The 12026-nt window shown below is 44.9% G+C and overlaps 2 long non-coding RNA genes across 11 annotated transcripts in view; both read right to left on the bottom strand.

The window, feature by feature from the left end:
* The window catches only part of LOC106018689 (uncharacterized), a 326876-nt gene extending 326475 nt beyond the window's left edge, over positions 1-401 (bottom strand). Inside the window, exon 1 of one of the 10 annotated variants that reach the window (XR_011811400.1) lies at positions 180-401. This is a non-coding gene — a long non-coding RNA (uncharacterized lncRNA). The remainder of the gene's footprint in view (positions 1-179) is intronic. The other 9 variants (XR_011811402.1, XR_011811394.1, XR_011811395.1 and 6 more) reach the window with 9 other exon arrangements.
* A 7441-nt stretch (positions 402-7842) lies between these two features.
* Positions 7843-9907, bottom strand: LOC106018670 (uncharacterized). The gene is made up of 2 exons (XR_001192918.5): positions 9451-9907; positions 7843-9322 (listed from the first exon to the last, which is right to left on the bottom strand). It is a non-coding gene; the product is annotated as an uncharacterized lncRNA (long non-coding RNA).
* Between the last annotated feature and the right edge of the window lie 2119 nt (positions 9908-12026).

Genomic DNA, 12026 nt, shown 5'->3' with positions numbered 1-12026 from the left:
CTCCCACAGAACAGACCTCATTACATGAACAGACCTCATTACATACTCATCCTTCTCCTAGAACAGATATATTTTTCCCATTCTTTAGGGAAAAAAAAAAAAAAAAAAAAAAAAAAGAAATAAAAACATATCTGAAAGTATTAAAAAATACAAATAATGAAAAAATTAAAAATTCTTACCTAGAGAGGAAGCAGTAACTCTTAGGCACCAACCAGACCCCCACCAAAAGGTTGTAAGAAAGCAGCTGGCTAAACTTATACGCTAATGAGAGCCACAGCTGCGACCCCATTGAGTCAAGTCAAGCAGGGTCTTCACTGCAGAAAAGGTTTCCTATCTGTGGCCTTGGCTGATGCACTGAACAGTGAGGCCCCAGCATTCAAAACCAGAAGAGCAAGATGCTATGCCTTGTGCACAAAATGCTTGCACCCATAATTAGAGGTTGTAACAGGATCATACCTCGTAGTGACCAATGAATCTCAGTAATCCTAAATTCATGTTGTCTATGGGTAATCTCTGTGCCGTGACAGACAGCTAGGGTGACTCGAATTGTGATAACATTAGAGGTTATGTCCCCAGCTGGCTGATGTTGCAAATTCATTGGCAACTGCCGCCACCTGAGATGAAAGGCAGCCCCAAATGGTGCCCCAAACACCCATATTTGCCAAAAGCAGATTTACATGAAAAAAAATATGGACTAAAATGGTTGGAACATGGAGGCATATTTCAGCATCCTACCCTACTTAAGAGTAGCTTCCATAAATGAGGTGGGCTGAAGAAAGCGGTTTAAACCAAAATAGCTGCAGATGTTGGTCCATGAAGTCAGCGGTGTTACACAGGTTCTGAGCAGCTAGCACTCCTCATCAGCCTGCTGCTACAGAGTAGTGCTGTCTTTGTATAAATACAAATAAAGAAAAGTAAAGCCAGTAGATAAGGCATGATAAAAATGGGGACGTGAGGCAGAGGTACTCTCGTGCACAGCAAGTGGCACAGCCCATCACGTCACTGGATGTAGTGGCATTGCTCAGGCTTCGGGATAGCTGCATGGAGCTGATGGAGTTTATCCAATGGGGTGGGGGGGAGGTGACAAAGGTTTATGCCAGTGGGGCCACAGCAAATTTCCTCAGCTGGGGACTGGTAACTCTGGGTTTGTTGGGTTTCTGCACCCACAGAGGAGGAGGTGCTGGGTACAGATGGTGCAGTGTTGGTTGAGGCCAGAATTGCTCATCTGACAGGCAGAGATGTGCTGTGCATTGCTAAGACCTTCCTTATAGAAAAGTGTTGCTGTTTTATTCAATTTGCCTGCACAAATGCCTGATTTAAAATTCAAGACAAATTTGGGCCACATGAAATGCACCTTGCCCGTTCTGTGAGGATTCATAGGTTTTATTTTTATTCCTATAATAATGCCAGTCCAAAACATGAAAAGTTTTAGCAGAGTGCGGCACCATAAAGCAGCTTGGATCTGAGAGCTCCGCCAAGCGTGACATCAAATCTTCCAAAGAGTGAGGTTAGATAAAGCAACAGATACGCAGCGAATTCTTGATTGAAATAAAACACCAAACATTTCTCCTTGGCTGGCAACAGGTGAATTCACAGGATGGCTTTCCTTATCCACAGAAGTTTCTTTTATAGTAAATACATGGGTTTCTCTGCCTTCCAAGAAAACTGTCTCGCAAAATGTTTAAAATGTTATCAGCTCAGAAAAAAATAACACTATTTTAAACTGATGGGAAAAGAGCCCATTGGCTCTAAAGTTTCCATCCCTAAGTTGGGTGCTCAGTGCTGTTTGGAGCCTTTGTTCAGGGTAAATCAGCCGTCGAAAATCAAGCCTGCAACTCATTGCGTGTGCTGGGCGGGATGACCAGGATTGTTTCCTGTGTACTGGCTTGGACACTAATTACCTGTCCAAGCACCTCCAAAGTGCCTCTGAGGTGCTGGCAGATGAGGGAAGAGCACAGACTGTGGCCCCTGGATCTGGCCGACATCTCCCCCATGTCCCCTGTGCCCCCACAGCCTGTCTGCTGCAGCCACTACCACAAAAACGTATTTACAGGAAGGATGGGAGCTGCTTCGATCCCACAGGGACAAGGGGCAGCTCGGTCTTTCCTCCTTCCTGGTTTACTCTGATGATGCTTTTATGTGCCTGGTGAATAATGTCCAAAAGGGGTTTCATTGATGCTAAAGTTGAAGGTGGGGGAACCGTCATCAAATTCCAGCCCTTATCACAGCATCTTTCAAAGCACAAAAGTCTATGGGTCGTTTTTGCTGGAGATGGTTGAACTCCAGTAGCCCCAAACTGGAACATGCTCAAGAGACTGGGGAGATGAGTGCACCCCCACAGCACCGCGCTGAAAGAGGAATGTATTTCCCATACTAACACCCCAGACATGGATGTGATGCTCCAGGGTCCTTTGCTCATTTTCCTTACACCCTCCCCCCAAAAAATAAATAAATAAAGATAAAACAATAATATATAAAATCCTGGCATTAGATCAGGCTGAGCACCTGTGCAGCTGGCAAGCACCATGCCCTCATCCACCCAAAGCCCCCTCCCAGGAAGGGGTTTGGGGTTCCCCCAGCACAGCCCCGGGCAGTGGGCACTGGGGTGGGCACAGGCTTCACACTGTGGGATCAGCAGGCACTGCCTGAGGAGAAAGAAAAAAAAAAAAAAAAAAAAAAAAAAAGGAAAAGAAAAAGGAAAGCTTAAATTTTCGCGAGAGAAAACAATCCTCCTGCGGACAGCGGTAAATAAAATAACAGCAGTGGGGTGATTTGCAACCATGTAACGGGCTTTTGTCTGGGCCTATTTCTCTCTGCCTTGAGGGTTTCTGTGTTCCCTCTCTGCAGGATCCCAATGTTTCGCCCTCCGGCTACAAAGGCTGAGGGCTGCAGCCCCTCCCCCGGCTGCTCACCCCCAATCTGCCCATGCTGCGGCTCCGGGGGGTGCAGGGCACTGCAATTTAGGATTTCTGTAGCACTGGTTGGATTTTCAAGAGTGCTGCTCTAGGACTTGCCAGGTTTAAAAATAGCTTTTACTCATCTTTTTAACTCCTTTTTTTCCCTTAGTTTACATTAAGCCTGTTGGGCATTTTGTTCCCTGTAGGAAAGTTAGAGGTATTTATGAGTCTAATTAGAGGCATTTATAAGAGTGATTAGTGTGAAGCATCAGCTGCTGGTGGCTCTGTGTGTGTGTGTGTGTGTGTGTGTGTGTGTGTGTGTTCGCACATGGATGCAACACCAGGGTTTACAATTTGTTCCTGTGCCTGAAAGCTGTGAAATGCCCTCAATTCCCCCGGCGCCGATGGCAGCAGCGGGCACAGGCTCGGAGCGGGCGCTGAGCACCGCACAGGATGGCGGCCCCGGCTGGTGGCTGTGCCTTGCACTGTTGCTGCCTCCACGTCTTCATGCTGCAATGGAGGAGCACGTGGCTGAGAAAAACAAATAAGAATAAGAAAAAAAAAAATTGTGTGCTGGACGGCAGTGTTTGGCTCCTAGGAATAGAGAATGACACAGGCCTGACTCTTGCCTGCCCATGGGCTGCCTTGCAATGCCCCATCGCACAGATGCAACAACATGTTTTCCTCTCTCTTTTACATGGTGGGCACCAACTCTGCACCCTCACCCTCGATAGACATGGTTTTGCAACACAGCAGCCCTCCTGTCCCCCATTTTGGTAGCAGCACAGCCCCCCGGCCTCATTGTGCTGCCACTGCTGAACCCATCCACAGGAGATGTTTTGGGGACCAAAACCATTCAAAAGCAAACTCGAACAAATCTGTGTGTTGTGGGGCTGGGTGAGCAGCAATCCCAAAAATGAGGGATGTTGTGGGGCTGGACATGCCACGGCCATGCCATTAAATACCCACCAGTGCCTCTGCAGAGCCACATCCCTGCTGCAGTGCACAGAGGATGCTGAACCACATGGAGAGGACACTGAGCCATGCAAAAGTGCTCCCAGGCACAGGACCTCAGCACCACCCACCTCTTAGGCCACTGGGACAGTACCTGAGCCCTTGTGTCTTCCAGTGAACCCAGTGACAGCCCCCAGGTGCCTGTGGGAGCAGAGATGGTGGCTCGGGGCACAGGGCAGAGCTGCTGAGAACTTCTTGAGACAACTCCAACCAGATCAGGTCCTTCCCGACCAGGGATTTGTTTTGCTAGCCATCACATAGACAGAATGGAAAGGTCAGTGCTGCCCCCACATGCTTACAAAAGCTTTTAGTTGGAATGGCTCGAGGAAGATAGGGAGAAATGTGGGGAATATTTTAATAATATATTTGTTCTGTGAAATTGAGGTCTGCTCCCAGTCACAAAACAATATAAAACAACACAAAAATCTTTTTGATTTTTACATAGAAAAAATAAGAAAAATATTCAGAGATTTGCCCACATTTCACAGCTGTGTGTAAAGCAGTTTCTGCAAAAGCAGCGTGTTTTGCAGTTATACTGACACGTGGGGATGGTTCAGCATGATCCTAGGGAGATATTGACAGCCTGGTGGTTCTCAAAATCATCTACAAAATAATCTCCTTTTCACATAACCTGTATGTGAAGAGCCCATGTAGACTATGTAATCCACATAGTGATAATTTGGAGTTTAGACTTTATCTTTTGCTTGTGTTTAAATATTTTTCTCTGCATCTGTACAGCTACAGAAAGTGCCACTCAAACAGAAAGGTGAAACACGAAGCAGAGGAGTTACAATGACCTCACTTTACTCAAAGTAGTAGCAAGGGAACATTTGAAGCCTTTTCCAAAAAAAAAAAAAAAAAAAAAAAAATTATTCTCATCTTTTCAGCAACAGGGAGGCTACCTGGCAGGGAATGAGACTCAAATGTCATGCTGAAGAATTAAATGGTGTGTGTTCCTTTAAAACTTGTGAACAGAAACTAGTTTAAATTTGAATCTAAAAAGAAAAAGTAGGCTGTTTCCACCTGGAGCTGGCTGAAAAGTTTCATGCATCATCTTCATCAGGGGGAAAAAAAAAAATGTCTTTTTTAACCTAGATGTTACTTCGGATCATTTTCAGTGGCAAAAGTTTAAAATATTGCTCTACTTTCTCCTCGCGGGCTGTTTGTTTCACCTCGGGCTTACAGTGGCAGCAGGGTGCAGAAATGTTGGTCTTAGAGATACAATAAATACAAATGGCACAGTTATTTTGTAAAAATCTTTCCTCAGATCATTGAAATGCCAATTCAGAATTCAAAACAATTAAAAAAGAAAAAAGTAGAAAAAGAACAAGTAGTTATAACAAATAAAATGGATTTGAGAAAAGTCCTGAAATGAACTTCAGAAAAAGAAGACGACGACGTGACTGTATGATAAAATACATCTGGAAAAATGGCATTTTTGTTTGTTTTACAATTGTCAAATTTTCCTAGCAGGAAAGCTGGATGGAAACTCTCTGTACCATCCTTCATTAGTTCCAATTAATAGTTTGTTTGCCGTTAGGTAATAAGTGTGACGCTACTTTGACTTTTCACAAATTGTCAGTGCAAGTTCTCAAAAGGTATATTAAATACCAGAAGGAAAATGAGGCAAATGATATAAAACGGCCACTGATCCTGCTAACCCCTGCTCATCCGAGCAATCCTCTTTCTTTCCTACTTACTGCACAGTGCAAGAGCCTTGGGATTAAGTCAGATCTTTGAACCATAATTCCATTTATTTGGAGAGGCAAATGTGCCTTTCGCTCAACTTAAATGTTTTCATTTAAAAGAGGCTGTCAAGTCTGAAAACACATTAAATTCACATTTACAACAAACTTTATTCTCCTTGCACAGCTTCACATGGGCCAAGGGATATTAGGGCCATGGGGATTTCTGGGACCAGTGGCCACATGTGCGACTGGACCCATATGGGATGTGCAGCCGTGGGGCTGCCAGGGGTTTTGGGGTGCCAGACGCCTGTGGAAAGACGGGGCTGAGGGTTGCATCCTGCTGCCCAGAGCAGCCCCTTCACTGCCAGAGTTGCTTGTGTAGATTGAGAAGGCAGAACAGAATGTGAGTTACTGCCCCCAAAAGTTTTCATACTGTGCAAGTTATCAAAAACAGCAACAAAAGAATCACAGTAACATGTAGTCCCTCTTTCACAGGTATTAGCAAACAGCTTCTTACAAGCATACTTTATTTTACTTGCAAGCCTCAGTTCTAAGTTTCCATCTATTTAAAACAATACATCAGAAATTTAATTTCTCTACATGAAACAGTTAAATCTTCCTTTAGGAGTCATTCTTAATTACATAGCATCAGGTAGAGCTCCCTGCAAAGAACTAAAAGTATTGCAGTCTGATCAGCCTTCTTATTTTTACATTTTGTCCAGCTCAGGAGTACTGCAAAACAAGCCGGCAGTCGTCATCCTTTCACAAATAATATTCTTTCTAAAAGGAGAGTTTTTTATAATAGTTTGGATTCAGCTAATGGATGAATATCATTGATCCATGCATCTCTTTTTAAAGAAAACTGGGTTGAGTGATTTAATAACACCAAAGAAGACAGTTTTCATCCCAAAATGATTAAATTGCTTTGCTTAAAATATCACTAAGGCATATTTTGCCTCAGTTCGATATGAAACAATCAATTTACCCCAGGTTCAGCTGGGTAGATATGAAAACCTCAGAACTTACTCAGCTTTTTTCAGTTTCTCAAGTGTAAGAAGTGAGCCAGGTTACTGATGTTTACCTCTGTCAAACAATAGTTAGAAAATAGCCCTTCTAGCAGAACACTATAAAAATATAAAGGCAATAACTGATTCCAAGGAAACTCACAAAACATCCATTTCTAATGATTCGAGGTATTTTTGCAGGCAGGTTATTTACTATTTATAGCTTTTCCCAATGTCTGTCTTGTCTAATGGCTCCTCGTGCGAGTGCTCTGGCTGTGGGGCTGTTTTGCAGCTCTGGCCACAAAAGGAAGGGCTACACCACTTCTCTTGTGCTGGAGATGGGGCTAGAACCTTTAGAAAAAAAATAATAATAATAATAAAAAAAAGTCCCTCCATGGTTTCATAGCTACCCAGCACATTCACTCAATTTATGGTCCTATTTATAATTTCAAACATTTTGCTGATAACTTTATCACAGACAGGTAACTGTTGTGTGGTGCCTGCTGTCAAGAGAACATGTCAGTTAAAGGAATGCTCTGATCTTGATAATCAGTGTGCAATATATAACATTATTGCACATGAAATACACAAAGACCAGTGCTGGAGTTTTCCAATGGCTGGTTCTCTGCTACAAACCCATATGCTTATGTGGTAAGGACACAAGGCAATTACCAGGCATGTTACCTTCCTCATTTTCTTTGAAAAGTCAGGACACAATTTTGATTATAAAAATATATACGTACCTACCTACCTACTGACTGACCTATCTATCTATCTATCAATCAAAGTCGGGGGAAGGAAACTCAAAATGCCAAAAGACTATTTAAAAAAATGCCAAAATGTTGTATAAGCGGAGGGAGGGCTGAACCCTGCGCTAGCCATGTTCAGGTAAGTAGCCAGTTTCAGTTCCTTCACTATGTAAACTTTTAAGAGATGTGAGAACAGTTCTGTGCCCATGTCTAGCTAACACCATTTGGTGGATACACACTTGGGATCCTCAGGGATTTTATTCCCTCCACCCACTGGGTACCACAACCAAGAACAGCCTGGAGAAGCACCTCTCATTGCAGAGGTAAAGACTCAGGCAGCACAGGGCACCAGTCCCCAGGAGGTCAGGGAAGGGAAAGCAAGCAAGATCTCCTGCAAGAGAGTGGAAAACCTCATGTCTGCATAAAGAGTGCTTGCAGTTTGGCCCAAGCCTGGATGTGCCATTTAAGTATCTCTTGTCTATAGAAATGTTAGGAGGCAGTCCAAGCACCATCACAGCCTGGCACATCACTGTGAAAAAAGCAGTCACTGTGATCTGCAAGTGTATAATGGTCCTTCAGAGCCGCATCTCTGTAAAATTAATTTTCCTTTCTTGTGAACGTACAAGCTTTAGCACAAAGACTTGTTCTATGAGGGCAGTTCTGCAACACGCAGTAATTTTAATTTCTGGTCTAAAATGGACTACACGCAGTCAGGTCCAAGGCTAAGCTCTTAAAGCACCAACATATTCACAGCTGTGCAAGCATTAGTAACCACTGAGGTCTCAACAGATGCAGTATGTTACATTATACTTAGTAAATGCCATTTAAATGCACATGCCTACGAGCGGTTTCCAATACAGGGCAATGGGGAAATATTATGCTCATGTAAATATTTACTGAAACTTGTGGGGAAAAAAAATAAAATAAAAAAAAAAAAAAAGAAAAAGAAAAACTAGAAATTAAGCCAAATAATTTTTCAACTATTATAGATTTGAGAGTGTTTGTTTTTTGTTTTTTTTTTTTTTTTTTCCTGTTGTTTTGTTTTGTTTGTTTGTTTCTGCACTTTGGGAGATAAAAGTTCCTAATTATTCCACCAGTCTCTATATCGATAACAACACTCTAGCCCTCCTGCATGCCTCAGATACGTATGGGTTTGCAACGCGTCTCGTGCTTGCTCTGCAGCCCATGTGATGCTTTGTTTACCCACTGCACAAGCAGATACGTGCAACGGCCATTCCCAGGCAGGACGACTTGTCTCGGGTCCACCACTTTGCTGCGCCGGAGTCTGCAAACACTGGGAGGCTGCTGTGTTCCCCTCCTCCTCCCTGTGCAACAGCGTCTATAGTTTTGGTTGGGAGTGAAGCTGTCCCAGACTGGGGGACCTCTGGAGAGCAGAACTCGGGAAATGCGGGGAGAGACACCGAGGGCACGAGCGCATTATCAGAAAGAATTTGAGTGCTCCCAGCAGCCCAGCAGCAAATTAGAAAGTTTTGGCTCCCAAGAATGAGTTGTGTTGTTTGTTCCTGCACACTGCAGCTGCTCTTCCCCTCTCCCGCCCCATCCCCCTCCTTTTGGTGGTTTATTACACACAAGCTACTAATGAATGGGAGCCGCTGTTTTACAGTACACCACACTTACAGGACTTATCTCTAGGCCTACCACAGATTTGACTGATCAACAGCAGGGCACCACCATCATAATTCTTCCTAGAAACAGGAGGATAAAAAGGGGTTTGTTGGAGGTTGGCTGTGTCTGCAGAGAATCCTGCCTGCAGGGCCTGCTGATGCCATCGCTAGCTGCTATGGTCTTTGGCCTAATAAGGTACAGAAACAAAGATTGTTCACTTGTTCAAGAATACTAAAGTACCCAAGTGACGGAGAGTGGAGGCAGCGGGGCACACATCCAAGTGGGATTAAGGCCACAAGTGCAACTTCGCAGGACTGGCTGGGTGGCAGGGGGAATATCTGCCTCTGAAAAAAAAAATCCAGTTCAAACATAATTTATAATATGCCACTCACAGTCAGAGGTGGCTGTCATTAAGAGTTAAACGTCGCATTGTGTTCAACTCGTTCCGATAAGAATTCTCTAAGCTACTTACATGTTATCATAACTCGTGAGGAGCCAGAGCATGGGCAGGGAGGCTGGGGGGAGGCCTGGGACAGGATGGGACCAGGCTGGGCAGCAGAGGCACAGTGGCAGCGCTGCCCAGCCACAACCTTGGTGTGGTGCACCCACAGGCTGCAAGAGCCCTGCCAGGCCCACAGATGCACCTTGTTTACCTCGGCTGTGAAGGGATGGGGGATGCACCGCAGCTGGGAGACTTAAATGCTGACGTTGAAGGAGGAAAAAGTGACTGGTGTTGTAGTGAAGAAGGAAGCCCTTTGGCTAGTGTTGTTCACTGGAGATGGATTCCAGCGGAAGAGTGAGGAAGGAGGTCTTGAAGGCAACATGAAATGCCACTGTCTGGCTTGGCAGTGTTGAAGCAGTGCGATTGCTTTCTTTAGCTTAGGGAAACCAAGCAGCAGAAGATCCCCACAAAAGCTCAATGAGCTGGATCAGGCTCAATCCCACCAAACTTCACAGGCCTATTAGGAGAGTTTTTCCCTACAGTTTTCCCCTAACCCATATGGGGTGTAGAGGTTAAAACCTGTGTGGAATAAGGAGAATTAAGAGTCCCACAACACTCTCTATCGTCACAGACCTTTCCATAGCAGCACAGCTCACTTAGCACCAGTATCCACCCTAATTCCCTGCTGGGAGAGGTTATTTGGTGCAGCTTGTGCAGAAAGCGGCCGTTTGTTTACTCACTGGCTTGGGCTGCCCAGATCGCGTTACACCTGCCGGGGCTGCTGCTAACGTGGGAGGTAGATGTTAGCCTGGCACTGTTGCTTTTACAAAGCCTTTAATGTAACAGGCTCTGGCTGTGTTCAAGACCTCACCCTGCAAGCCAAGGCTTAGGGGGGCTTGTGCTGAGACATCCCAGTCTCCCATTCCTCTGTCACTCAAGTCAACGACCGCGGCTTGGCTGCGGTAGGTGTGGGAGAAACATTTCCCACATGTTTTGTACCGAAACAGCCATCCCCATCTTCACAGTCACACGTCACCTTTTCTTGGCCTTCCTGGTCAGACACCTTGGTGACACTCTCACGGTGGGGTCCTGCAGTGTACCTGGCCTTAGTGCCCAAATACCAGGGGATGAGCTACAGCCATGTGGGCACAGTGATCACAAAGAAGATGTCATTCACCAGCAGCCCTGGGCAGTCTGCAAGCAGATGTGGGTAGCAAGAAGAGGGCATGGGGGTATCAGGAAAGCAGGTCTTAAATGAAGCTGTGCCCCCAGCCTGCACTGGCTGCCTCTATGTGGCTTTCAGATTTACTCCATTCAAGGGAGGAGGAAGCCCTGAACATCTTCCTTGCCTCCTTGAAGCATCACTTTGGTGTGTTATTTGTGTCTGGTCTGGCCAAGGACCAAGGGTCTCCAATTTGTGCACAGGAGTTGAGAAGCACCCCAAGAGACACCAAGCTTCCTGGGTACTGAAACACAAACATCTCACCAGCCCCAGCAGTGCTGGCCTTGGACACGCGTGAACCCTGACAGGTTAATCACATCCAGCTTTGGTATGCAGCAGTGTCTGCTGTGTGGTTGCTGCCATACCAGGTGTGGAAACCAAGGGGTCAGTGTGCGCTGGCACAGTGTGATGCCAACACGCATTTATGGCAAGGTCACTGTGCCTCTGCCTGAGGTGTTGTAGGCTGTCTAGCAGCCGAGAGCTCAGACCTCTGTTCTCAGAGAGCAGGCAGCTCACTGCAGCTGCCTCTTTCTGCAGTGGACAGGATGAGATGGGAATCGTGTGTGCCTGGTCCAGCCACACAGTCCAGCATCATCTGGAGCACGAGCACGTGTGGGAGGTGAACGCACAGCAACACCGTCCTGGTTGTGTGCCTCCAGGGGCGGATGCAGTTGCCTTTTGTGCAGTCTTAAAAGTGTCCGTGCTTAGATACATTTGTCTGGGCACAAGTTGTGGTAAACAACCACATTTTAGCAAACAAAAGCTGTCAAAGTTAAAAATGTATGTAATATTCATACATCTGTAAAATATGTGTTCTATCCAGCTCTGACTCCTGTTGGACACCTGATGAGAACGGGGTAGCAGATTAACTATGAAGCTACGGAGGTTGTGAAGTCTTTTGGAGAAACAATTGGTCCAGAATTTACATTTTATAAAACTGAACCTTTCATGAATCTTATGATACATCTAGTGGCAAACATGTCTAAAAAGTATTTCCCTCTGATGTTTGTCACACAGGCTTTGTAACATCTTGCCTGAAAATGTACAAGACAATTTATAAGCCAAAATGAAACCCACTAGTTTATCTTCACCATCTGTATGGAGTGCAAACAGAGAGAATAAACAAATACTGAAAAATGCATTTGTTTTAAATATCTATGAACAAAGGGTTTGACACATTTGCAGTATGTAATACTGTTTTTAAAACATGGTTTTAACCACCTGACACATTCAATTAAATACAGAAAACTCTCCAGGTTGAATTTGCATTCTGGAAGAGCAGTTCTGAAAGAAATTGTAAGTGCAGCAAATCATTCTGAAAATAAACTGATGCACACAGGGAAAGAGATCTCCTTGAAGGGCTGCAACATGACCGACTTTATAG

The sequence above is a fragment of the Anas platyrhynchos genome, chromosome 9, assembly GCF_047663525.1.
Source record: "Anas platyrhynchos isolate ZD024472 breed Pekin duck chromosome 9, IASCAAS_PekinDuck_T2T, whole genome shotgun sequence".
NCBI lineage: Eukaryota > Metazoa > Chordata > Aves > Anseriformes > Anatidae > Anas > Anas platyrhynchos.
This window is presented reverse-complemented; position numbering and strand designations above follow the sequence as displayed.